At 37.4% G+C, this 27,245-nt stretch overlaps 1 long non-coding RNA gene across 1 annotated transcript; it reads right to left on the reverse strand.

Annotated features, from left to right (window-relative positions):
• Window positions 1–1,365: 1,365 nt before the first annotated feature.
• On the reverse strand, window positions 1,366–25,597 carry LOC148225496 (uncharacterized). Its single transcript, XR_015807664.1, has 3 exons — window positions 25,365–25,597; window positions 24,985–25,039; window positions 1,366–6,891 (listed from the first exon to the last, which is right to left on the reverse strand). It is a non-coding gene; the product is annotated as an uncharacterized LOC148225496 (long non-coding RNA).
• Window positions 25,598–27,245: the final 1,648 nt, after the last annotated feature.

Raw genomic sequence — 27,245 nt, forward strand, 5'->3', positions numbered from 1 at the left:
AAACATGTTTGGATGTATCTTAGTTGTTTTACTGTTGTAGCTGTAAATTATACGTGCTTAGGTCAGAGAAGAAAGTCTGTTTGATCTGTTTCAGGTGGTTAATCTCAAAACACCACCTCTAGGATCCTCTCTTTTGTTTTTCAATCTCCTCTCCTTCAACTTTTTGTTGATAAAGTCTATTGATTCCCATAGTGGACAAAATTTCCTCCTTGCACTACTTATCCTTTGCTGGGTTGTCCTGTGTCTGAGCTTTGTCTTGGCTAAGCCAGCCTTGCTGCCAGCCTCAGTGGCCATCATCTGATGGCTTTTACATGCTTTTATACATTAATGGGAAAACTCCAGCCTGGCTTCCATCTTTTCTGTTTAAATCCCTGCTGCTCTGCTGCAGTGCTCTTTACTAAGCAAGACATCAGTCAAAAACTGATTGTTCATCTGAAGTCGTCAGATAAATAAACTTCCAATTCATATTCATGGTCCATCTCAGCTTATTCTTGCAGAGGAGCTGCCTTACCTTATTTCACTAGCTGAAGTAGCCCACTGTACTCCTTACTTATTGATATTTATTTGGACAGCAGGAGGGAAGCTGACTGGGTGGTGCTTGTATAGCCTGACCCACTGGAAGGTACTAGTGAGTGGCTGGGACACAAGGAGGGCCTATAGATCTCTCCAGGGAAAAAGTCTGGGACTATGTGCAGAACTTGCTACAATAGCCTTGTTTGAAACACTTACATGCTTCTCTAATAGAGAAATAGTACAAATAATAACACCTTCAACTTAGCTCTCATACTCCTCTGAGCCTTGTGTTTGTAATATATTAACACAGGCAGGCGTTGATGAGTATTTTTTTCACTTTTTTTGCTGTGAAAATTAGTCTGCAAAGGTTAATAAATTGATATTATGGATTCCTGAAGTACTGTCTAGTCAAGTAACAGAAATTCTTAATTATTTATGCAGGGACTAACTGGCAAAATGAAGGGCAAAACTATGACTGAGGTAGTTGTGCATATAAGGTACAAAACTGCTTGGATCATTCCATGAAGACAAAGACGTGCACAGCTCAGCTCACTTACCTCTGACACAAGTCCAGGTGGACTTATTCTCCTAGTATGTATGCCTCTTAGAAATGCTATTAAAAATTATAGCTCCAAACAAGATGAAAATACGCCCTTAAGCTAACAGTTTAACATTTATTTCCAATCTTGTATTTGTTTTTTTGGAAACATAGAAGAGAAATATCCCTCATTTCCCAGGTGGAGTAAAGGGGAACAATATAAACTTTGTGTTTTAGTGTGAAAAATGTAAACACAGATGAAATGTACTTCAGAACTCATTTTGCCAAAGCTTTTCTTGGATGATTTCCATCAACATAGTTATTGTAATTATTTTCCAAATGTTACCCATGTGATTCTCATTTGCTGCATGTTTAATTCCCTACCTTAAATGAGGGCACTCAGGTATGACTAAAGATGGCAGACATCTAAAGATTTGTAGGTTCAACCTTTATAATGGCCCCACAGTGGTCACATAGTGCTCATGTGCTCTTACATGAAATACAGCAAGAACTGGTTGAAATTCTATGTGTGGATTCAGTCTTGTGCCTTCTGAAGCTAAAAAGCAGATGTTATCCATGGCATGATACTTCAGGTATAAAATTAATATTTAAAATTATTTCTTTTAAATTTATTTCTGCTATTTTACATGTAAAAGCCTAAGGTTTCTCATCAAAAATAGCTAAACTGAGTAATTAAATGTCAAAGCAGGTGCAGTATAATTAGGACTACTATTGAATAATGTTATTCTCATAATTTACTTCTCTTATTCCTTCTCCTCTAGACACCACAGAAAAGCATTGTGTCTCAAATGCAGGTTAAGAGGCAAAACTTGTCAGCTTAGACAATAGTTAATCAGCAAACAATAAAAATTTTGGAGTTAAGGTTCCTTTCACTTATGTTTGTTCTATGGCTAAGTCACTTCAATGGATTTAATACTCCCAGTAGTAAAATGCAGACTTTCTCCATTACAATTTTTCATCCTACATGAATGTGGACTTTCTCCTCCTCTTTCACTTCTCTCAATTTAGAAATGTCTGATTGGATCACAATAGTGTTGCCAGATTATCTGGGAGTTGGGGAAGCTGCAGTGCTAACACCAAGGTGACTTGCAATCCTGACAGAAAATTTAAAAACCCTAGAAAAAGTCCAAATGCAGGAAAAATGTTAAATGCAAATCAACTCTGTCAATTCTAGGCTAAATCTCAAGATATAGGACTATTATCTCAAGATAGAGGACTATTTCCTCCTGCAATATTTGAACATTCTGGCTTACTGGTGGAGGTCATATAATTCCCTGCAAAATTGTCTGCACAGCACTTTTTTGTTTAATGAATCTTGAATTGGTATCAGAATATCTTTTTAGTTTTATCTAATACAGCACAATGCTCCATTTACTGAAACAGAGGGTAGAAAACAGAAAAGCCAATGGATCACGGCTGTGAAAAAGTGACTGCTTCCATAACTATCCCTACATCCCTTCCAGTGCAAGAGACAGAGGGCAGCCTTGCATTTCTTTTTTTTTTTCTATCCTCCTTGGATTTGCCTTATGTTTTGATTCCAAATGTTATGAGACACAAGGTAAGTTATTCAAAACTATTTATTAGCTTGTTAAACTGAAATGCCTTTGCTCCTTGGCCAGGTTTTATAGGAACCCACAAAACATTGAAGTACCTCACAGGCAGTGCCCCACCTTTGCAGATGACATCAGTGCAACAGGACTTGATTTTTCAATATATCTTTAAAAATGTATTTCTAACAAGTACGCATTCTTACATGTATTTTCTTTCACTTGAATCAGCCAGCTTATATGAAGTCATGATTTATGTCTCCCAAAGGATCTTAAGAATTTAGAATCTATAAGCCTGATCCTAATGTCTTTACTCAGGCAAAATGCCTGGAATAAACCAGAGTATGTATAAGACTTCATACAGCATTTGGCCGTGAATTAAAAAAACACCACTAAGAAAACCATTTTCAGGTATCAAAGGTGAACTTTGCCTCGTATTTAAAAATGACAAGTACTAAGATACACCACAGTTTATTCCACACATACAGCTTTCATCAGTTTGCTTGATGGACTCTATCATATTTTTGACAATGTCCATCCAGCCCATCCCAGCACATACCTGGGTGCATCTTTGTGAGCCTTTCAGCTCAGACCAGGTGAGTGAGCATTCCTGAGGAGACTCATCCAGTTCTCTATCAATCCAAGTTGCAGAGATTTCTCCTCGCACACAGGCTGCTATTTGAGCTAAGCCATAGCAGAAAACGTGCTTCAGGAGCTGAACTAATGCAGCCCCACAGCTCATGGGCATTTGTTCTGCATAGGCAGACTAGAGCTCTGTGTATTCCCTGTCCTTCCAAACACAGAGAGTTTGGAAGTCAGGTCCTTGGCTCCGGCTGTCTCACTTTCCAGCTTGGCTCATGTTGGGATGCACAATTTGTTGGGGTAGATACAGTCACATATCATGTTCCTCATGATCCTAGTACAAAGCAGACTGTAACTGCAGCCTCAGCAACTAACCCAAAAGTCTGCTGCACATCTGTACAATGAACAATTCTGTGACAGGGCTTTTCTGAGGGGGTTGTTTTCTTTCCTTTTTTTAACTTCTATCAGGGAGTCTTAAATCTGGAGTTGTGGTTTTCTGTTATTGAATGTAATTTCATTGAAGAGATCTGTTGCATCTATCTGCCCTGCTCAGTTAGTGTCTTAAACTACCACAATCTCAGTGTTTTATAGACAAGCCATATGTTATTTGAAAGTCTCTTACCTGGAAAACTGCTCTGTTCTTACTGTGGCAAGATTTATTCCACTCAAACCAACACAATTTAGCCTTGTCAGGCAATAAGTTTCGGTGACATGTGTCAAAGATCTCAGAGTGGACTGAGCTGATTGAAATCCAGGCTGCCCTTCTAAGCTGGCATTCTCTCTGCCTTAGGCCACACTGAGTTACCCAAATGCTTGAACAAGAGCTGTTTAGGAAGCTCCCCCATCAAAGGTTTGTTTTCAGCCAGTCCCACCTAGGGTGGGTCACTGGCATTCCTCAGCCACACAGCTGTGGCAAGGATGACCAGGACAGGGGCAGGAGTGGGGTTGAAGCTTGGACCATGGGAATTCAGACTTAAATAGTTTTATACTGCAGTGGATTTGCAGCCTTATTCAAATGGAATTACACTGATTTGCAGCTATTGAACGTGGCTCGTGAAATTTAAGTAAAAAATCTTATCTGGTAACTATTTCAGAAAGCATTCATTCCATATTCAGTGTGAACTGAACATTAAAGAGTTGGAATTGTCCAAATAAACAAAATGAATTGTGATACAGATCCTAAAACCCACCATCCTTTTAATGCTATCTGTTCCCTAATTCATCTCTGTGTTGCCCCTTTTTCTGAGTGGAAAGTTCACATGACACCATTAGAAATGAGCACTCCAAAAGGCAGAGAGAGGCCACTTCATGTACTGTTTTGGAAGTTCCCTATAGTGAAAAATTATATTCTTGAGGATGAAGATTCCACAATGCCTTAAGGTACAGTGCATTCTCTAAAAATGATGCCTAAGCGTATTTTTCACTATCTGTAATACTTCCAGCATAGTAAGATTACAGACATGCTCATGAGGATTTGCTGCAAGCTATAACAGTCAAATCTTTCCATAAATTACCAGCACAAGAAAGCAGTCTTTTACTAGAAATTGATTTAACACTAACAAAATTGTGCTTATCTTAATGAGTTAATTTAGTGTTCTCATGCATATCATATACACTTCCTTGGGGCTTTAAATGGAATCTAAAAATACATGTAATGGATATTTAAAGTGAATTGTCTCTCTCTCATGTATGGAAATATTAGGTCTATGTCTGAATTATGCAATAGCTATATAAATAGGTGAAATGAAAATTGCAATGGAAAGTCAAAATGGACTTTTCAATATAGAAGTATTGATTGATGGCTTTGTTCATTAATGTATTTCAAATAAAAGGCTATAAAATTAGAAGGTCATGCTGACACCACTTATTATGATTATTTGCTGTCCTGGACACTTTTATTAATGTCTTAATGTTCAGTAGCTTTAAGCAACCTATCATTTTGCAAAATAAAAGACGATTGATCCAGATATTTTTAATGGCTATGTGTTCCTTAGCTGTATAATGGTGGTGCCTTTTTTTTTTAACAGCAGAAAAGGATCTTCCTTAAAACTATTAAATATTTGTGATGAATAAAAATTTAAAAGTAATTGAATACTTACTTAATAATTAATCGAAAATATTGGAAATAATTAAAAGTTCAGCTTGGGGAAGCTGAAATAGGCCGGTTTTGTTTTGTTTTCGTAATTGGGAATGACTTCTGGGTGTGAAGTTTGCTCAAGTGATGATGGAAATACCTGAGTAATCAAAGTCAGCAATAAGCCCTTCAGTCATGAAGAAGGAAAAGTTCCATTTCTTGAAGATGTAGTGTTCAAGTGAATAATAAAATTATCAGTGTAAATGTGCGATACGTTTAGCAGTACGTCAGAGATTTTTAAAAAATATGTTTACAGATTACATTTACAATCTGATATACATTTACAATCTGGTGACATATTACATTTAATTATTATTCTCATTCTCATCACAACTCTCCCCAGTTCCTCTAAAAAGGGTAACTTTACTGTAACTCCATCTGTCAAACAGAGACAGTACTGTTGTGATGAAGTGCACGCTGGTGATAATAAAGTCTCAATATTGCAGAGAATTCACAAAAAATTGTAATAGTTTAGAGGAGCTTTTTCCCCCTAAAAATAGAGATGCTCTACTATTGAACACTGTCAGCACACACAGGGAATGCAGATGATAGCCACTGCTGAAGGACAGTGCTGGTGTCTTAAATCCACTCTTCTGCAGAAAAAGTAAAATCATCTGACTTCTTAACATGATAATCTGTTATTAGCCAAATGTTTCAGTAGGAACATCCAAATCTTGTTAATTCATGCTACCTACATTTTTAGGGACATGCAAGCTATCTTGTACTTTGCGCTGCTCTTTTATTCTGTAACATCATATATCTTGAATACAAAACTATAAAGCAAATTAAACAGAATTCTGCTCAAAGCAAAATAGAGCTAAACCCAAAATAAAACTTACAGTAAATTGAAGCATGGGGGAATAGATACAAAATACTTTCACCCTATGCTGTCAAAATAAAAATGGAGTAGAGTTCCCCCATATATAACACCTTACCGCATATTTCTGTTCCCCCTTCCACTCACTTGAACACTCTGTTTTAGTATATTGAAATACTGGTTAGGTGTTTATTTTAAAAATTAAGAAATGTTTAGGAAATGACACAGTTTAGCCAGTGGCAAATAAGTGAAATTAAAAGTTGGCCTTCTGCCACTGAAAACAGAGACATGCTCCTAATGTGTTGACTCAAAGCTCATAACATTTCTGGCAAATGAAGCATGAAGCATATTGTCAGATAAGTAAAGACTGTTACATCCAGAAAACTACTCTACATGAATGCTAAGATTCCAAGTCAAGCTCTGAGAAGTTAATAATTGCTGGGGTTAAACTGCCTAAGTAATATTAATTCAACCTACTTGTACATGTTATGATGTTCTTTAATTACATGATAATTGCAATACCAATTAAGTGCACAGAACATAGTGAGGGCAAGATCCAGCTGCCAGTCCAGCTCTGTCTGGAATCTTTCCATCCAGTCATTTGCTGTTCTTCCATTTGGCCAGATGCTAGGACCTTGCGGGGTTGCCTTGATGACATCCTTGTGGGAGGAGGTGGTGGGAGGCACACGTCTCTCCTTGCAGCTGGGCTCAGAGCCAGAAGTAATGGTGCCAACATAACCTGCAAAAAGAAATCCCAAGGGCGGGAGCTAGTCCTACATCTACGGAGATTTGCTCACCTGATTTATGGCACGAGTCTGCTCGTGGGAACACTTGCTATGTTTTTACAGAAGCTGAAAGGTGTCAGTGAATAAAACAGAGGCTTTCAAGAAGAGAAAGGACTAGTACTACGAGAAACTGAAAAACACAGCAACATTGAATTGGCCCTTATCTCTCTTTCTGTCACAGAATTCTTCATGCAAAGATGATCAAGTACTTTTAATTAACTTTCTCACAGCTGCCTACTGCCAATCCCAGCATTAGTTGTAAGAAATGGAAAGAGAACTTCAGGAAAATCGTCCTTATTTGTTAAACATTGTGATAGTACTAACAATAGGAGTGAATTCAAAGATAGGGAATAAATACTTGTACTGTATTTAATACATTAATTTGAGAAAAAGTATAGAATTGAGAGCCATGTAGTGGCTGTTGTCTGTTTGATAATCCTACAAAGAAGGCTGTGCAAGAAATGGGCAAGAGTGCCATTAGAAGTTTCCATAATGATCATGTATGAAGAGTTGATCTGTAGCAACCTTAATTCCTACTATTTTCACTTTTGTGAGGGATTCTTTGTTTTAATGTGTTCCATTTTATATGGTTGCCTTTAACATGGGAAGCTAAGGGAAGGAGCAGGGGAAGGAATGCCTCTCCACAACTGCAGGGCCAACAAGACTGGAAACTTCACAACGCAGCTCACACCTCAGTCATCCGGGTTGTCCATGCTTGCAGTGGTTGGCCATTACCTGGTGTTAAGCCACACATTTTTGCAGTGGTTTTCACAGCAGTGTTTCATTGCACTACAGAGGGACCCAGGACTGCTGCTTTTCTTCCCAGATTTCTAAAGGGAGCAATTTCACCACTTGTCTATAGACATGCTTATTTCTGCTTCTCAGCCCTCTCCTGCTCCCTTCTGCCTTCGTCCAAACCCCCAGCTTCTGACCTCTCTCAACACATGCCTTTTGTTTCCTTGTCTCGCTTTCCCCTTGGATCAGATTCTTTCCTTTACTGCCAGGACACCAATGTGAATGGCATGCCTGATGGATAGAAACTGGTTTTCTGTCTTAGTTCTGGACTAATGGCATGACAAAACTGCTCCATCCCTTGCAGCATTTCTCTCAGGGAAAAATATGAATATTTCCAGTATTCTCAGCCACAAGCATTTAAAATATCAGGACGTAGACCACGACAGATCATGAAACTGCCTTCACAGTCACAAGACTGTGTTAAAAAAACCCCAAACCCCAAACTTCTGTTGTTCTTTTTATTAGACTTCTTGGGATTTTTTTTTTTTTAAAGGTTTCACCATGTAGCTACACAGTGTTTTCAGCCTTTTCATTATAAGAATTAGCTCTGGAAACCTTCTCTTAAAAATATTGAGAACTAAAATTTCTTAAGCTCAGCAGGACTTCAGAAGTTGTCATTTTAAGAACATAAAGTGGTGCAGGAGGTGGGCTAGAACCAGGAGCATTGTTAGCTCTGCCCCTTGTCCATGTATGGGGATAAGGAGTGCTCAGGGCCCAGAGGATCCTTGGAAAAATCAGCTGCCAGACTTCAGCTGACTGTCTGCACCATGTAGCAATGTGCTTTCCAGAGCTGTCTCCATCAACATTTTAATTGACATAGATTTTTGTGGCAAGAAACCTCCTGAACAGATCCGTGCCTCTGCTCCAAGCAGCAAGGATAACAGACTTCTTTCATGAGGCAGCTGGAAGGATTTTTACATGGACAGCACCATTTTAACCTTAATATTATTCCTGGAACTGGATGAAGCATTTAAGATGACACTTTCTAGAAGAACTCGCCTGAAGTGAGCAAACAGCATTACATACTTCAGGGAGAACAATTGAAATATGGAAAACTTCTGTGCAACTGAAAATAAAAGTCACTGGGGGAAAAAATTATGCAATAAGGCATTGTTACCATTCATATTTAATATGAGGTGAACTTGGGGTTTCTAATTAATTTATTCCATATTCACTTTAAAGTTTGTTTCAACACTTAGCTATGTATTGATACTATGAGGATGTGTTTATATGCTGCAGTTATATTACTGGATTTAAATACCTAATTTTCATTATGTATTTAAAAGGATCGATTCTTTCATATTAATGGATGTTAGTTTTATTTTATACCCCATCTTTAAATATAATTTCAATATCCCACTCTAAAATTCTGAATTATACAAAAATATTCTGATTAACAGCCCTAATCAAAATCTCATTTTAATATATAATAGTTGGAAATAAAAATACTTGGTATTAAAAAGAGCAATTATTTTTGCTTTTTCACAATTGTGACTCCAAATTATGCCCTTCACTTTGGAAAATCTCCGCTACTTAGTGGGAGTTGACAGCTTCAAGAATGGAGAAAGAGGGGAAAGATATATTTGATAAGCTTCAAATTTACACTTCTTGACTGTTTTCTACTTATTTGTATACAGATCTGAGTTCAGTTGGTAATTAAATTTCTTCATACATTGTGGGTATCACAGATTCAGTTACAATCCAATGTTTGAAAATTTTGGAATCTTTGAAATAACGATGGGCCAAACCATACCCTATCCCACTGGACTAAGTCCAAAATAATTATGTGAATAAAATGAACACTTGAAGAAAAAGATCTGGAATTCAGACTTACCCAAATGAACTCACTTCCAGATTCACATTAAGGAAAGGCTGACAGCTCAGTAAAGTATCTAGCTGTAAATGCTATTTAATGAATAAAACCATAGTTCAAATTAGGCAGTAGGAGGACTTAACAGATGACTGTTGTGGTACTTGTGTCACACTTGTATTATATTCCAAACATGACTCTCTTTTTCTGCTTCACCTCTGAATCTGTCCCAGATACAGAATACTTAAACCTTTGTATCCTCTAAACCTACAGTTAGAGCTCTCATAAACGGCAAAGAATTACATCAGTCTTCTACACACAACCCTTAAAGCTATTGAATGCCTACAGTATGCTGCACACAAGTGATAAAAGTGTGTATGTGTGACACTATGTCTGCTTGGTAGCGGAAAAGGAGAGAGAGATGCTGAAATACCCAATTCTACTATTAAATAATGACTTGCTTATGAGACTCACTGACCTATTAAATACAAACATCTGGTCTAGGTGTTCAGGATCCAAATGAATTACCCACCAAAGACTAACCAGGCATATCAGACCTCAACTCACTCCCAACAACCAAATCACCCAATATTTCACTGGTGGAAAAAGTAAGTGTTTTGTTAAAGTGGGGCTAGTCAAATAAGTTTTTTCCAGTACTGACAATAAGGCTTTATGATTTGTGTTACTGTATTCGTCAGCTGTGTTCTGTTGCTATTCTGCTAAACTTACCAAAAACTTCAGATTTCTCATGACTTTCCTCAATCACACTGTGATCCTATCCTGTGATAATTTATGGACAGGTCTTGTTGGAACTGGGAAAGAACAAAACTCTGAACTACGGAGAAGGGTTTGTTTATCCCTTGAATTTAAGATACACTTTTGTGTGACTCAATATTAAACAAGAACTTGTGCATGGTGTTGAAGCAATTGTGATAAACGATAGTGCCAAAGACTTTACTGATACTAATCAGAGACCTGATTACTTGCAGTTGTTCCATTTTTATTACCCTAATGGGCATGTGTCAGACACGGTTCACCACTTGCATGGCTTGTTGTGGCCATGCCACAGAAGCTTCAATATTGCTCTGTGCCAGAACAGCTCAAATCTCTGTGCCTGCTGACAGCTGAAGAGGAAGAATGATCAGTATGCCTCTCTTTTGCTCTTACCTTGTCTGATATCTGTTCTCAACACATTATTTTGTGGCTGCTCTATGGATCACATAGAGACAATTAACCTTGCCTTTGGGAAGGCAGAAATCAGACCACTGGCTCTGTGTTGCAGAGAACAAAGTGTGTGCCACTGCTGGGTGTTTGGCATTTGATGAAATGATGTTTTCTCAGAAGCCTGCCTCCCTGAGGCTTGCCTCCCTGGCAGGGCAAAAGCTGTGCCTGTGTGAAAACCAGGTGGCTGCAATCCCTGTCTAGCCATGCTTAGGTCTCAATTATCCAGTAAGGCATCTGTGTCTCCTGTGGTCCTGGGTCCTTTCACCCCAGGGGAGAGACTGGACTGTTCAAGTTAGAGAACAGGAACTGGCTGCAGTAGTCATAGCAAAACTCCTGCCTCCAGCAGGTGAGCAGAATGGCTTTTTCTAACAGGAGCAGCAGTTGGCTCCTGGCACTACCTGCAGAATAACATCTGCTAGAAGCCTGGCAGAGAGCAGTGGGAAGAGTTGGCTCTGTGGATTATAAACCTTGGATGCCTTCTTACCCAAATTTTGTCACTTTCTCCTGCTAGTGAGCCAAATGTTGCTTAAAAAGAAAGGAGTATGTTCTCTCAGAGAAAAATCATCACTGGAAGGAAACTCTTAACCCTGATGTTAACACAGTTAAGCTTTTCTTTGTCCTGGTAAAGGAATGCAGAGGATGTGAGGATGGGGAATAGAGAACAGGTGGAAATATACTTTAGCAAATGCATGACATCTGCCTTCTTATGTGTTGTCTAAGTGAGAGGTGCTTTGCTAATGACTGATTACATAATTTTCTTTCCTCGTCCACCCCCACCCATCTTCCTCCTGACCTCCACATCTTAGCCTACTCCTTAATTTGCATCTTCTGGTAATGCTTCGTAGAGATGGCCTACATGCTCACTAGTCTACAGGGGAGAAACCTGCAAAAAAGTGGATGCAAAAGAACAATGTTTAAGAAAAAAGTTAGTAATTGTTAGTACTGCCATCCTAACTAGTTCCATCTTCTCTTTATATGTTTTATCCACTTATTTTAGTCTGTTGGCATGCTGGAGCAGGAACTGCATTTTATTATGGCTTCTTAAAGCTACACTGAAATTGCAAAGAAAAGAGTTTACACCAATCAGGAGACGTGAAAATTATTTCGCAAAGAGGCGTGTCACTGTACTTTTTTGAGACCTTGAGCAATTTTTCTGTTATTAAACCAGTCAAATCTAGGCTGTCATGCAAAATTAGCAATTCATTATGTACTTTTCGAGAAAAGTTATGCATAAAGGTGGAGCCATAGCTATGAAAGCTTTAAACTCCACACAGTGAATTGTCATCAACAGCAGTGCAAAACTGGCTGTATTTACAGACAGGAAATCTTCTCAGATAAACACACTGATAGCTGTTTAACATTTCCTGTTGATGCTGTTCCTGTTTTCCAGTTACTCTTCAAACAGGTTAATCTGAAAATGCTAATAGGTGGATTAACATTGTGCCACAAAATGCTATACAAGGACCCCAGACATAAATACGTAAGGCTAAGCTAGTTTAGTAACCTAATTTAATAACTGATATTTAAATATACTTATGGACAATGCAATAAACCTAAACAATTCACATTCTAGAGCTGTTTATCCTCCATGAATCTGTTTTCAATAGCTGACTTGTTTAACCAACATAAACAACTCCCTTATTAAATCATGTATAATTTTGGAACTTGGGTTAAAACATTCCCACAATATTTGGTGCAGATGTTATAAAGTTGTAAAAATCTGCAGAATACCCTGTTTTAAAACTGGTTATTTTCGGATTAGGAACAAGATGAGTAAACTGAATGAATGTCAAACACACTATAAATTATGAAAACATTAAGCAACTGCTTTTTACCTTATTTGCCTTTGTGGTGAGGGCAACAAAAATTGGGACAACTGGGAATCTGCTTGATCACACATCACCTGGTATAGAACATTGAAATATTATGGATAAGTCCAGCACTGATGCATACAAAGTCACTCTTCAAAATTGTTGTCCTATAGGTACTACCATTTCTTAGGTAGCATCAGTGTTTCTTGTGTGATTGAGTTTCTTCAGTGTTTACATGCCCAGAGATACCTCCAGCCCCTGCATCTGCTTCTTCCCTTTGAGTGGAATTCTGGACCCAGAAGGACTAGAGGCTTCTTTAACTGGTTTTTCTCACCCTGCACTATCCTCCCAGTTCCCTTTCCTTCTCACAGTTTTGCTGTGTGTCAAAGTAATGAAAAGCTTTCATTACTGCCCCAAAATATTCAGAAGGAATTTAGTGTTCTCCTCAAGTATGGTCAATCAGCTTACAGGTGTGAGGGCAGAAACAACTCTTTCTTAATTTTGACCTGACTGATTCTTGCTTACCTGAAATACCAGGTACAACACTTTGGGCCACATTCACACTCTGAGCAAACCTGAATAAGACAGGATGAAGGGCCATGATCTTAATGCTAGTAAGTGAGGTTTGAGGATTGTGATGTGATAATAAATTGAATAGAGCAGCCTCACATTTTGTATTGTGTTCCTGTAGCTGGGCACAGTGGAGGGGTCGTGCAATTTGTCACTGGTGCTGGGACACAACATTGAACTGCAGTGTAGTTTCAATTATGCTTGAAATATGATCATTTGTAAAATTCCCTCTGAAAATATTGACTGAGTGAACAGTGAAAAATTGTTTATGAACTGTGCACATCAAGGAGAACAAGCTGAGGGACTGCCTGTAAGATGCTATTCAGGGCATTTCTGTGCCCAACACAAAATTTCTTTACAAGTTTCCAGTGTCATAGACTATGTACCAAGGGAGAAAGGAGCTTCAGTCAAAGTGGTAACCTGGTCAGGGGCCTTGGTGAATGAAAAAAAATACAAGGTACTGCAATAACATCTCAAAATAAATAGTGATTTTGGTTTTCAGTTTAAACACTTCAGTATTTTGATAAATCATTAAAAATACACAAAACCCAAATCAGAACATGTCCTTTCCCCCTACCAACCAGAAACAGGCATATCACATATGGATTAAGTAAAAAGAAGAAACCCCATGAGCTGTGTGAGCGATTCACTTTACAAACTCTAAGTTAAAGAAAGACTAAATTTGAACATCCGCTTCCCTGTAATTTTGTCCCACGCATGCCATACAGTAACAGATGAATTACAATTGTGGAAATCTGGTGTCTGTGGGACAGCCTGTCAGTCTGTGTAAACTGATGGTAAGGGCACAAAGGTACAAGGGTAGTGCTTCTGAGTTTGCAAGCTGGAGCACTCCTGCTACATGACCCAGTGTGCATGTCTCTTCTGAAATAGCTGAAAGTACCAGAATGTTTCAGTAAAAGACAAATCTTGGTCATTCTCGCCTTTGGCAGCCACTAGTCCTGTCTATATGATACACTGGTATCTTCAAAGATCCCCCAGATAAATGAGTGGGAATGGTTAAGCAACATCCATACTTTCTCTCCTGCTATCTGCCAGTCTTTGCACAGTCTCTCCTAAATCCCCATCCCCTAGCACACATTCCTAAATTTTCCTTTCTGTCAGGCAAACACTTAAAACAAGTTTCTTCCTGTTTCCTGCCTATGCTATCAAGTGGATCTAGTGTGCGTGAGGACTCCTGAGAAATATTTAATAGATGTGGTCATATTTACTCCTGCCAGCTGTACTGAAAGTTATGAAATACCACCACCACCACTGTTCCCTCAATTCCTGTGCTTCTGAGAAACTTGCTGACAATTGCTTGAAGGGTGGCTATTTCCCATTGTGCTCCATGACAGTAAAGCCAAATGCCCCCAGGGAGAAGGATGACCTCGTAACTGGTGAGGAGATGGAGACAAGAGAATCCCATTAGGAACAAAGAGACAGAAATATCACTTGCAAAATCACAGCCCACCGAGGTCAGCTGGGAAAGAATAAGGGGACGTGGCAGCCATGTCGAAAGGTGTCTTCAACAAGGCTTTGTCGAACTTCTCTACTGACCAACTTTGTCATGGAGCTTGTTTGTTGATGAAAATTAACAGAAAAATATTAAAATCACAGAGTTTTAGAGATTTTTTCAAAAACTAGCAATTCTATGGAGGTTAGAAATTTTTTTAACAAATGTGGCACTCTGATAAGTCCCTGATAAGTCTGTGTGTAAGTGAAATTATGCAGGGGTCTCCAAATTCCTTTAAAAGTCTTCCTTGCAAATAGGATGCATTTTCCATCACAATATACAAAGTGTTTTACTCCAAGTAATGCATCTATCTCAAATAAAACAGAAAAAAAACCAAATCAAACCAAACCAAAAAACTGCATCCTGAGACACTGAGAGACAGTGAATAAATTAATTTGTAGGGGGGAAGAAAAGAAAGAAAAAGATTCAAAGACATGAACATATTGTTTATATTATAACATTAAAGAACTGATCAGAAAATAAAAATCAGTATTTTATTTGTTGAAGGGGTTTTTTGCTTTTATGTTGGAAATGATACTTTATTTATAGGCCTGCCACTAACTGCTGCTAGAACCTAGTGTTCCTTCTCAAAATTAATACCTATAAATAACTGACACTGGGGAGAATGAAATCCAGGGTCCTTTACACATTGTATTTGCACATCTTCTTTACTTATTTTCTTTGTGTTTTGACCTATGTAATTTTCCTCTAGATGGCTAGACAAATTTAACTTTAGCAAATTAAAACTTGAGATGACATTTATTTCTGTTAAACAAATACATAGCTTTGAGAACATAACTAAATATGTTATGAATTATAACTGGAGTGCACTGAGTCACATACTTGCTTGACAGAAATAAATGTTGGCTAGGATCAAATTGTAGAACTCAAAGTGTACTGTCTTAAAAATAACTAATTAAAAGCCTAGATAATTTCTTTGAGATGTATTGAACCAGGATAAAAGCAAGTGCATCTTTCATGTAATTGTATTCGCTTTCACACACTCATTTGCTATTTTCACAGAGGGGAAAAAATCAGGAATACTGTTGAAAGCATCTGCTAAGCAGATACTTGTAAAAGACTGTGAATCATTTTTGTGTACAGTACACAGCTTTAAAGGAAGATTTTTTTGATGCATTAAATGTTGATCCTTATAATCCTAGTTATCCTTCCTTGCCTCAGCTGTTTATTTCTAGTTACAAGGTCATTCAGCTCTTTCTGTATCTCATGTTGAATTTTACATTATAGCCATGAAATATTAATTTTCTTTTAGCTGCACAATTTATTTTAAAAAATCCCTAAAACATGTAGATACAAATTATTTTGAGCTTTAAGAAAAATCTTAGTGATTTTGGGAAAAAAAATCTTTATAATTTTTCTGCCTGAAATCTTGCTTCCAGTGATGTGGATTATGACTTGGCTTTCAGGACTATCCTTATTTAATCATGTCATTTTAAGTCCAATATTGAGAAAAATTTGGAGCTTTTCCCACTTATTTTGCTGAGACATAATCTGTTCCTTGTTGCAATATTTTTTGCCCTGAAATCTGACTTTCTTTTATAATTTCAAAGCAAATTTTTAATATTAAGTTAGCTGATAAAACTTATAACAAATCTGTGGTCTTACCCAAGAAATGAGCAAATACAGCAGCAACATTTTTTGTTTGTTCCTGAAAAAAATGTTTTGCCAATATTGCAGGAGGTACAGGTTTTTTCCTATTATTTTTAGGTCCAGAAATTTAAACTGCAATCCTGAAAGCTGCATGTGTTCTACATCTGCATGATGCAATTGCCCTAACTGGGACCACTCACTTCTTTATCTAAACAGCTACCTAAGTGTGTTTGCAAGATTGGAGTCTTAGAATATTTTGATTTTAAACAATATGATAACATCAATCTGTAATGGTGACTTGGTGCTGTCATTCATTTAGAGAAATTGAATCCAAACTGTTTCAGCCAGTACTAATCTTTCTCTTGAATGAAAACAATGGGTTTGGTTTTTGTTGTCCTCAGTGTTGTTTTAGAAGAGCGCTTGGTCACTTTTTGAGAGGGATTATATGTCATATTGCCTATGATAGCAGTGGACTCAATTTGATGACTTTGAAAACCTCCTTCAATCTTGTGCTCATATATGAACCTGGTCAGTATTATTGCTGCTGTTTTGATGGATATTTTTTGTTATGTCAAAAAATTTAGTTGGTATATTGCCCTGCACAGCAGCCCGTGCATTACACTTAAAGTGTAGGCTGAGGAGAATTCCACAAAAGTAACCTGCTAGACGAGACTTTCTGTGATTAACAAATTTACTGGCATATTCTTGCAATGACAGAGAACACAACTGTATCCACTGCTTTTCTCTCTTTTTTTTTTTCTAGGTTATCCTCTTTAAAAAGTGTACCCTGTAGGTGTTCATGTTAGCTGGTATTTCCTTTCAGTGTCTCCAGTAAGTTATCCTTTCATTGTGGGTAAGTAAGAGTTTGCAAAACTTTGCACCCTTATTCTTAAATTAAATACTGACAAGGAATGGAAGTGTAAAGCATGCTAATAAGCAAGACCTCCCTGTGGGAACCTGTGATAGAAGACTGTTTCACATTGAGAGGCAGACAGCGCTGTTGACACAGGCTGTCAAAAAGGCTTCATGTCTTTGAAAGAAAATCTTAATCTTCTTTATTCATGTGTGAACAGGTCCAGGCCTTCATCCCGTAGCTCATATGCATTGACTGTTTAAACTGTGGGTTGCTAGGCTTTGGGTAGGGTTTGTTTGCTTGTGTCTACATTGTACGAATGGATGAGGACTGAAAATTAAAATCTGTCTGACACAGAGCACTGCTTTTCTGTCTCTGTTTGAAGAGACATGGCAACCCAGGGTGAAATGAAAAGGAATTTTATTGAGCGCAAAAACCGCTCAGTGTTTAAATGTTGGACGCAGGAACTGAATGGTCAATTTGGGAGGCTTGTAGGTTGTTTATAGACATTGGGATGGCTGTCAATCACAGTACAATGGTGAAATTTGTGTTGGAAAAAAAGTGCTTTTTAGTGGCTGAACTCCTGTTTCCTGTTAAAATGCTCACATCAACAAACAAAAAGAGGTTTTGTCTGAAGTTTACAAGCAAGAAAATTTCAGAATAACAGAGATGCTGCTACTGTTGTGGCATCTTTTGATCATTGCGGCACTGACTAACATTTAAAACCAAATTTTACAGAGAAAGATCTTATTGCTCTGTGGATCAGATTCTGATCTACTTCTGTGGCTTATAAATTAGGAATAAAATTCAGGAATATGTCAATTAAAATGAATGACATTATGCCACTGAAAAGCAGTATGACTGGATTCTGAGACTTTGTGTATGTGTTGTTAAAAGCTTTACTTAGATATGTTTTACATGTTCTTTATATGTTAATAAATCAATAACAAGGAGAAGCAGAAGATAAATAGCACCTATAAAAAAGTAATCTGTTCCAGCACTTGTTAGTAACAAGTAGGAAAAAAAGCCTTATTTCAGAAGCAACTTTCCCCTTTCCATTTATTGTTAAAGCTAACTGGAAGCATTTTGCTACTTCATTTTACAGAAGCTTGTACTATCTCAGATATAAAATTTCATGCTGAAACTTGGCCAAATGTCAAACTTGCAGTGTTTGACAAATACGCTTTGGAATAATTAAAAAAGAAAAAAAAAAAGGAGAAAAAAAGAAAAGAAGAAAGAGGGAACTGAAGGGAATAGAAATAAACCTGTTTTAACATAATCAAATTTAAAATATTAATGCTGTTGGCTTTTTCTGGTTTTATAACATGAAAAAGCATGTTTTACAGAACACTGGCTGAGAAGTCAGCCCTCAATATCTGCTATAAAATGTGGTTTCTGGGCCCCTGTGGGATTCATAGGAGGAAAAGAAAAGAAGACAATTTCTCCCATTGTAATTCTTTCACCTCCAAGCATTTCAGGCCCCAGCCCTAGATCTTTTTGCCTCACTGGTAGGGGAAGCAGGGAGGCTCAAAAGGACCAAGGCATGGTAGAGCTATCATCCAAGTGATAGTTCATATTAAATTCTTCTTCCCCTTATGTGCATTCAGCCCTTTTATTTTCCATAATCACTGGGAGCTCATAGAGAATGGTAATGTGCAGTTTTCTGGTTCTGAACAACAGGGCTCTTCCTTTGTGTTTGCCTTCATATTTTGATTAACTTCCTCAATGCATATATATGTATTTACAGTACTTTTCATGTCTTTCTGAGCAGGTTTTTCATTGGCATATGCAATTATGAGTTACTTGCAATTTTGTAGACATATGTGTATAGTTAATCCTGAAATAGCTACTATCTTCAAATGTCTTGATTACTTGTTTCATCCTTCTCCTTAAATATGTAGCCCTAAAGTCTATGATATAGATAGTGACTGAAATATTAATCATGAGGAGCTCTCCTCTGTAATTTTTAAATGAGAGAGTACATCTGAGGACAGTCTCAAAACTAAATTTCCTATCACTTTGCAGATTTCTGAAATTTGTTGTCTGTTTACCTTTTCAGTAGCTTAAGTACAGAGCTCATGCAAAACACTAAAAGTTAATCATACCACTGCTTTCCAAACTGGAATTTCTGTATTTTGAGATCCATTTTTCTTTTAATTTAAATTTACTGTAGTAAACCATGTACAGCCCTAATTCGTTGTTTAATAATTGGTTATTTACTGCAACTCTCTCTTTTCAGGTTTTGTTGTCCTGACAACAAGACTAAGATAAACCACTGTGGGTAACTGAATAGACAAACAGGACTTGAGTTTACATTTGGAGGCAGAGTGAATTATTTTATTCAGGTACTCAACCTGCTCAATGGAAATTCACAGAGGGATGTCTCACCTGGAAGTTCATTTTCTCTTCTCAAGTATCCCACATTGCTTGTTGCAAAAGAGCTTTCCCCCTGCATTCCCTTCAGCCATGGCTGCATTTGGCTTCAGCAGGAATGCAGCTGCATGAGTGAAATGCTGAGGGATTTTCCAAGCACTGTCCTTGGCTGTACTGCCACACTCTGCAGCCTTGGTGATTTGTATCACTTAGCTGTATGTCATTTTTCCCTCTTCTGTAAAATGGGATCAGTGATAAGGGCTCTGCATAAAAGCAATGATGAAAACTGATTTTATGAAAAGCAAAGTTGCTGTTGTTTATTACTACTCATAACTCTCAGCTGAGTAAAGCCTTTCAATTTCTTTATAGTTTCCTTCACCAATGCATCAACACAGCTTGTGTTGCTTCCTCTGTGAATGACTAAGAGGTAAATATGTCTTCTCTTGCAGAAAAACAAAACACTTGTACTTTTGCTTTCACTCATCGTCTTCCATGTTAATTCTTGTAATGTCCTACTACTTATTATTCTCCTTGTTTTAATCTCTTAGAAGTGTATGTCAGTATATGCTGTTCTTGCACAATCAATACATTTTTCTTGTTTATTACTGATCTGCCTCCCCTTAGCATGCTCGATAGATACAGCTGCCCCTGGAGCAGCTTCCTATAGCCTCTCCCAGGTTTATCTCCTTTTGCCCAAGGTCTGCTCCCTTTGCCATCAGGAATGTCAAATGCAGAGCTTTCTTATTATGCTAACCCTATTCCCATCCTATTGATTTCTTCCTCTCTGCTATGACCTGCTTTTGAAGTCTTAATTTGCCAAGGTCTTCCCATCTTAAAATGTCTCCTAAAGACTGATCTCTTCTATAGGAGTATTGTAAAAGGAAACCATTCTTCTTGCTCTGCTTTCCAGGTGTGCTTTAGTCCTTCCTCTGCAAAGTAGTGTCCTTGGGGGCAGGGGCTGGGTCAGATTCTCTGGATGTGGACAACAGCATTATTTTAAGGAATTTTATCTGGTGTGGAGGAGCTTCTGCAAACTGGGCAGATAGCTAGGAGCTGTATGCTGCATACAGTGGTCAAACAACAAACTACATCTTCCAGGCAGCAAGTGTTCCTCTCCCTCCCCCCTTCCTCGAGGCTTTATTCTGGAGGTCTAAGTTTATAACAAAAGAAACAAAAAGGTTTTTATATAAATGGAAAAGCAAATGGAGCCCAGCTCATGTTACAACTCAGCCTTCTGACAGCCTGGAATGGAGATCTGCCCTACTTAGAGGCCTCTCTTTGCTCTGAACTGCAAGGGAGCTTTTAATATTCCCTCACTTGCTCTGAGTGCTCTCTGATTAGACCTTCACCTCCAGCTCGGTCTTAACCCAAACTGTACATTTGGCAAAGGTTGCTGCAACAGTTTTGTCTGTACAGTAACTGCAACAGTGGAGCCATTATCCACTGCCTCGGTGCTACTGGGGTATAAATAAGAAGCAGAGTGTGTATGCACAGTGTTGTGATTGCTCAGAAAACTCCACTGTGTTGCAAATCCTTTAAAATAATACAGTGAGAAAGTATTTCAACTTTCCATTAGTCATAAAAGCCAACATTTTTAATATGCATGATTAAATTTAGTCAGGGAGATAAATGCATGTTGGTTTTTCTTTTTTTTTTTTTTTTTCTTTTTTTTTTTTTTTTCTGAAAGAGATTAATGGAAACTGCCCAACACTTTTGGTGTTGGTGCTTAAATATGTTTAAATTTAAGAGGGTGCTTTAAATTAACAAAGCAGGTGCCAGAATGCCTAAATTCAACCTTCTTACTCAGGTGCCTAATTTTAGGCAAGGCAGTATTTGCAGGATTAAATATCTTTTATAGGACTATTTAGAAAAAACCTCAGACTTGGGAACACAAATCATTCTCTTGTTAGGCACTTAAAACTTTAGAGAAATCACTCACACTGTAATAGATGGTCTGTGCTGAAAATAAACCACATTTGATACTTTATTTCTTGCAGACTTTCTGCAAGCTATGTAACAAAGGTGGAACACAGTTTTAAAAGCACATGCCTGGATTAGCTGCAAGATGTCGTGATGCCTGAATTGTGAGCCACAGATTACTGCCAGACTTTGAGGTTGAATGATTTTTGTTTTATGCTAAGCTGACTTGTAGATGACAATATTTTTGTATATTTTTGCCTATTTTTAAAATAATTCCTTCCTTTAAAATGAGAGCTTCCAAAACTTTACGGTTGTAAAATAATAAAGTTTGTGGAGGGTGTGGGAAAAGAACTAGATTACACTATGGCCTCAAAACAAAATGGAAAGTGTGGTCACTGGCAAGAACAATTTGAATCTGGTACATTTTATGGAATAAAACACTATCTGGCTTCTTGTACGGTTATCTCAGTACATAAAAATTACTGAAGAGTAGGAGAAGCTTGGGCAGGTCTATTCAGAGTAATAACATGGCATCAGAGCATCACACAGTCCTTCCATGCCAGGTTCATCCAATGTCATCATCTCGTTTCTAAACTTTCTTTGCCCTTTGTTATGCTTTCTGCCTTTGCAGGAGGCAGAAGCATGAGGAGATTTCAGGGATATTATTTTCTCTAGTTTTATAAAGGACCAGATAAAACAAAACCCATATGACCTTTGGAGGTGCAGGTGACCCTGTTTGATGAATTCTGGGCACATCACAGTATTGTTACTTAGAGCTCCTAAATTCTAAGTTCCCAAAACGTGTAGCTGCAATCTTATGCTAGTGAAGAAGCAGATGGATGTGTCACTGATATTTGGAGCCAACCATTTTCAAGATGCCAACTTCCAAGCATTGTAAAAATGGCTAATTACTTTGCTTTCCTAACTGCCTTTTGCTTGGTGGGATGCCATTGGCCTTTATCTCTTTGTTTTTATATACCCAGCTACTTTGTTAGTGCTCTGCACTCTAAACCCCTGCTTCTGTTTCTCAGGAGGTTACACAGAGAGTTATATATTCACTGCAGAGACAACCCTCCCAATTTTGAGAATGAATACAAAAGAGAAGTTGGATAAGCACTTTGTTTCTTTTTGAATTTGAAATCTACAAAAATTATGTGGAGGTTGTTTTGTGTGTGTGGAGGAACTTTCAGTTTCTACTAACAGTACAAAAATTTATGGGGGGAAAGACTTCTTTAGATGACTCTTGCTATCTCATGAGAAATACTATATGTGGATTTACAGATCTATCTAATTTTTATGCCTGTACACTCCTCCTTAAAAGGATTGCCAGCTTTGTCAAACACTGAGGTTTGGGTACAGTTAGCTTTTCCTTCTCCTGGGAAGAATACATTGACTTTGACTGGTTTGCCCTTTGTGAGTCTGGTCTTTAGGACTCTGAATCTCATCCTAAAACACACTCCAGACAGCAAAGTAGAAAATGCATGTTCATTGCCTGAGCACTGCACTGCTTTAGCTAAAACTGAGAAGACTTCATTCTATATTGTAATAGGTCTGGCAAAAGGAAGCCAAGAGCCTCACAGGGGGCCAGCAGGTTTTTGGATCTCAGTCTGAGTTTGCTTCTGAGCTTTTTCTTAATGTCACAATGGGCTCTTGCTGTGTGCTTCTAATGCCTCAGCAATGAAGTCAGGGTATATTATGCCATCTGTCCAGGAGTCAACACTACAGGTCAAGCTAATTTAAACTGGCACTTTTCATCTCCCTATGCTTGTATGCATTACATTTAATAGTTTAAGTGAGTGATTGTATCTCCTGACCCTGCAACAAAGACAAAGCACATGTTTGTATTTTTTCATTATCTCCAGTTGTCAGGAATAAGGACATTTGATCCTTTAATGAAAAATATGGTTTAATCAGGGGCTGACACACAACTTTTGTTTTAGGAGTGGTTGTGTTCCTTTAAATTCTTTTTCATGTCCATTTCTATTTTTTTTTTCCTCGAAAGGTAAGTAAGAAGGAAAACATATATGGTGGAACTTTGCAAATTTAATCCTGGATCAAAGAGTTTGAATGTAAAAATCATTCTTCCTCACATTTAGAGTTAAAAAATTTATCAGGGGAACTGTTTACCATGTGGCATACAGTAGAGTTAAGTGATGCTCCTGGAGCAAAATTACTCCCATAAACACTTTGAATGCCATGAAAAGAGTAACCTCTCCATCAATATTTCTCAAATGAGCTCTGCAATGAACTTAGAGAAGTTAAATGTATAGAGCTGATGGGCAAATTTTTATAATGGAGGTTTGATAAATGAGGAATGTGTGCAACAGTATAATAATACATGTTGTAAAATCCAGGGAAATCTTTCTCAAGATTAGTGCTCAGTTTGCTTCATCTGTCATATTTTTCCTCCTTCCTGCTATTTATTCAACTTGCTATTTCTCCTCTCCAGCATTTTCATTTTTCTGACCCTGAAGAAATAGAATAATTGCTGAGGAGGGAAAGGGAAGAAAGACCACACACAAGTATTTATTTCTTAAACACATCTGAAGTTTGAAACAAGGATACTGTTCATATGATTAGATTGTCAATATGCTATTTTCCCTCATTTCCAAAAATGTTATACAATTATGATAACATAAATCTATCTCCTGCAGCCATATTAGCCCAGGGCACCAAAGTTATGACTGCCAAACTTAAGCTAATTTCAGAATCAGTTGAGATGTACCTATGTAAATTAACTCTGTAGACAGATATATGGGTTGTTTGTTTTTGTTACAATAAAGAATCTTCGTGTAAACCTGGTCCTACATGATGGCTATGGCCAGCTGTTGGTCTAATTTTTTTTGTGGTGTGAACCTTTTGTCAATAATCAAAGACATTGCACCATTCAACACACAAAGTCTAAATATTAGGAAATGAGAATAAATACTTGGGACTTCAAACACTACACTGAGGCAGAAAGATGAGACACATGTCTCTCCTTGACATCCAAGGGACTCTGGAACTGAGAGAAACCAAAGGAGAAAAAGGAGCCAGTAGCCAGTGTGCAGACATGAAGGTGCAGCCTGCCCAAGGTAGAGCTTCTAGCTGAAAGTGTTTGAACTGCCAAAATTAATGTTTTTACAGAAAGGTATTAATTTCACACCTACTTTCTATACTAGTAATGTTAAACTTGGGACAAGGAGCATAAACATACTAAATCTCTCATTAACAAGAGTAAAAGGAAAAGAAAACACAATATGGAATATTTTTCATATAATACTGAGTGTAATTTCATATGCATGTCGTTATACAAGGAAATATCTGTGTTATAAGTAGGTACAAACAGAACAAATAACAAGATTTTGAACTGAGATTTAAAAGCTGGAAAGAAATATGATTCTTTCAGAAACACGTGCAACATTTTCAATATTAACCCTTGTATTTTATACTGTTTCTCATCTCTATTGCATCTAAAATATACTGAAATTTGCTAATACTGATATATGGTTTATTAATCAAAGTGAAACTGTAAAGTATTTCTTACTGTTATTGTGAGTTAAATATTGCATTCTAGGTAAAGGTTACCTGTCCAGAAGCTAGATTCATAATTGAGAAGCAGGAATAATGGCATACTAGACCACTGTTGAAAGAAGAAAATTATGAGAAACTATTATGGTGACTTCATTGGCTGTTATAAATCTAGCAGGGGAATGATGTCACATAGAGCTGTATCTTTAAAAAGACATTAAATTAATCCAGTAAGGCAGGACGAAAGTGGCTTAGAATTACACATTAATATTAATTCGGAGCAAAATGTATTATAAATTCATCAGTTACAAAATCAATTCCTAAAGAAAAGGCTTGATAAATTTAATGAATAAGTACAGAAACTCCCGTTATCAGTAATAAAACTATTAAAAAAATTAAAGAATGAACATTTATTAGGTTGAATGTGTTGTACTTACAAGGCATGATAAAAAAGTGAGGTACTTCTTATTCATGCTTGCAATTCTAATGTACATAAATCACAGGAAGGACCATGGCAAAATAGCATTTAGAGAAGAGAGAAGGGACAGATAGTCATTAGCAGCAAAATAAGTGAGAGGTTTTTGTGGGAGAGGGAGTGCTGGAGAGTGATTTAGCTTCCTTTGCTTCCAGCAGACTAAATGATGTTATTCTACATTATAAAAACAGACTTAACAACTGAACATTTCCCTTTAATTCAGGTTAATTCCTGCCTGTTGTTGTGTTCAGCCCTTGCTGCCATGGCAGCACATTTCAGCCCATGAAGCAGCAGATCACTGATCACAAACACTGCCCATGGTGCAAATTGCAACGTCCCCTGTGCTTCCTGGAGTGCTCCCCACAGGAGAAGGCATTCTCTGATTTTTGCCTCAATTGGCATGGCATAATGGGTCCTGCATAGAACTGACAGCATCCTACATAACTTTCTGAGATCTGTTCTAGCTTTGTTTTCCTAAGGAGAGGCTTTCTGCTTTGTAGTCCCAGCTGCACTTAGGTATGAGCTTGCTATTTTCCAGTTCCTGAGTGAGAAAGTCTGTTAAGGGAGTTGCTCTCCAGGACTCCAAGGTTCATAGAGCTCAACTTCCAGGAGACCTTTTTAGAGCACAAGAGCAGGAGCCAAGCCCATGGCTCTTGCTCTATTTGTCTGTGGTAGTACACCTGCCTGGTGTGTCTCAGACAGTCTTGGATTGATGAAGTTTTATGCTGTATGTTTACATCAACCATAGATTTTTGAGTGGATGAATGCAAACTTGTTTATCTGTCATTTACACTATGTGTTTCCCCCCTGAAATGCTGATTTTTGACAGGCCAAACAGCAGAATGGTACCTTACTTCTGTGAACTACTGGTTAGTAATACAGTACTATGTTCAGTTTTTGCAGCAGATAAAAATGCAGGACAAAAGTTCATGTGTTGTGGAGACTGCAAATTCTTTTTGTTTGCACAAACTTTTGGGAATGAAAGATTTTTTTTCTCCCTGCACATCTGACTTTACATGAATTTTGCTTTTTAGGAAGGAAGGACATACTGTAGTTTCATTTGCAGATGGCTTAGAAGGATACTTGTCCCTGTAGGCTTTATAAACCAGGCTTTTGGCTTGTTTGGGAATACTTTCTTAGGAGATTGATGCCAGTTTTGCCTTGTTTATTTTTTTCTTTTTCATTCTACTGTGCTTGGTGCTCTGCTGATCTATCTTTGGAACAAGTCACATGCCAGTTGCTTGAGAAAGGAGATCTGTTGGTAACTGACATTACAAAGAGTCCACGGAAGATTAAAAGAATATTGTTCTTTCTTTTTCTTTTATCTTACTTTCTTCTCTCTGAGCTCTTGTAAGGTTGTTTAGTAGGCTGAGATATGCTGTGTATATTATATAAGAATATTATATAAGAAGCTTCTGACAAAAAAAATATTGCACTTATGGAGACTTGATGAAATGTGAAAGAAATAGTTACAAATGTACAGTAATATTTGGCTAGGTATGGACATTAACAGACATTATTTGTTGAAATTCCTTCTCAAAATCAGGAAATTATTGGAAATGAGCAGAAATCATTAGGTTTGATGTTACTGCAATATTAATATATTTTCTCTCTGTTAAAATTTTATTAATGCTTTCTCTCTATTATATAGAAACTACAGAAATGTAAATCTTACTGTATGTGATCAATAAACAAATTATTGAAAGGTAACTTTCAGTCATCTGTTTTCCCTGAATAAATTGAGGAATTTCATTTACTTTTAATATGGGATATTAAAGGGAAGAAAGAAGAGTGAGAAAACAAACAAAAAGTATTATATAACTTTGAGGCAGAATAGATTGAG

The sequence above is a fragment of the Sturnus vulgaris genome, chromosome 1 (genome assembly GCF_052056855.1).
Source record: "Sturnus vulgaris isolate bStuVul1 chromosome 1, bStuVul1.hap1, whole genome shotgun sequence".
Lineage (NCBI taxonomy): Eukaryota > Metazoa > Chordata > Aves > Passeriformes > Sturnidae > Sturnus > Sturnus vulgaris.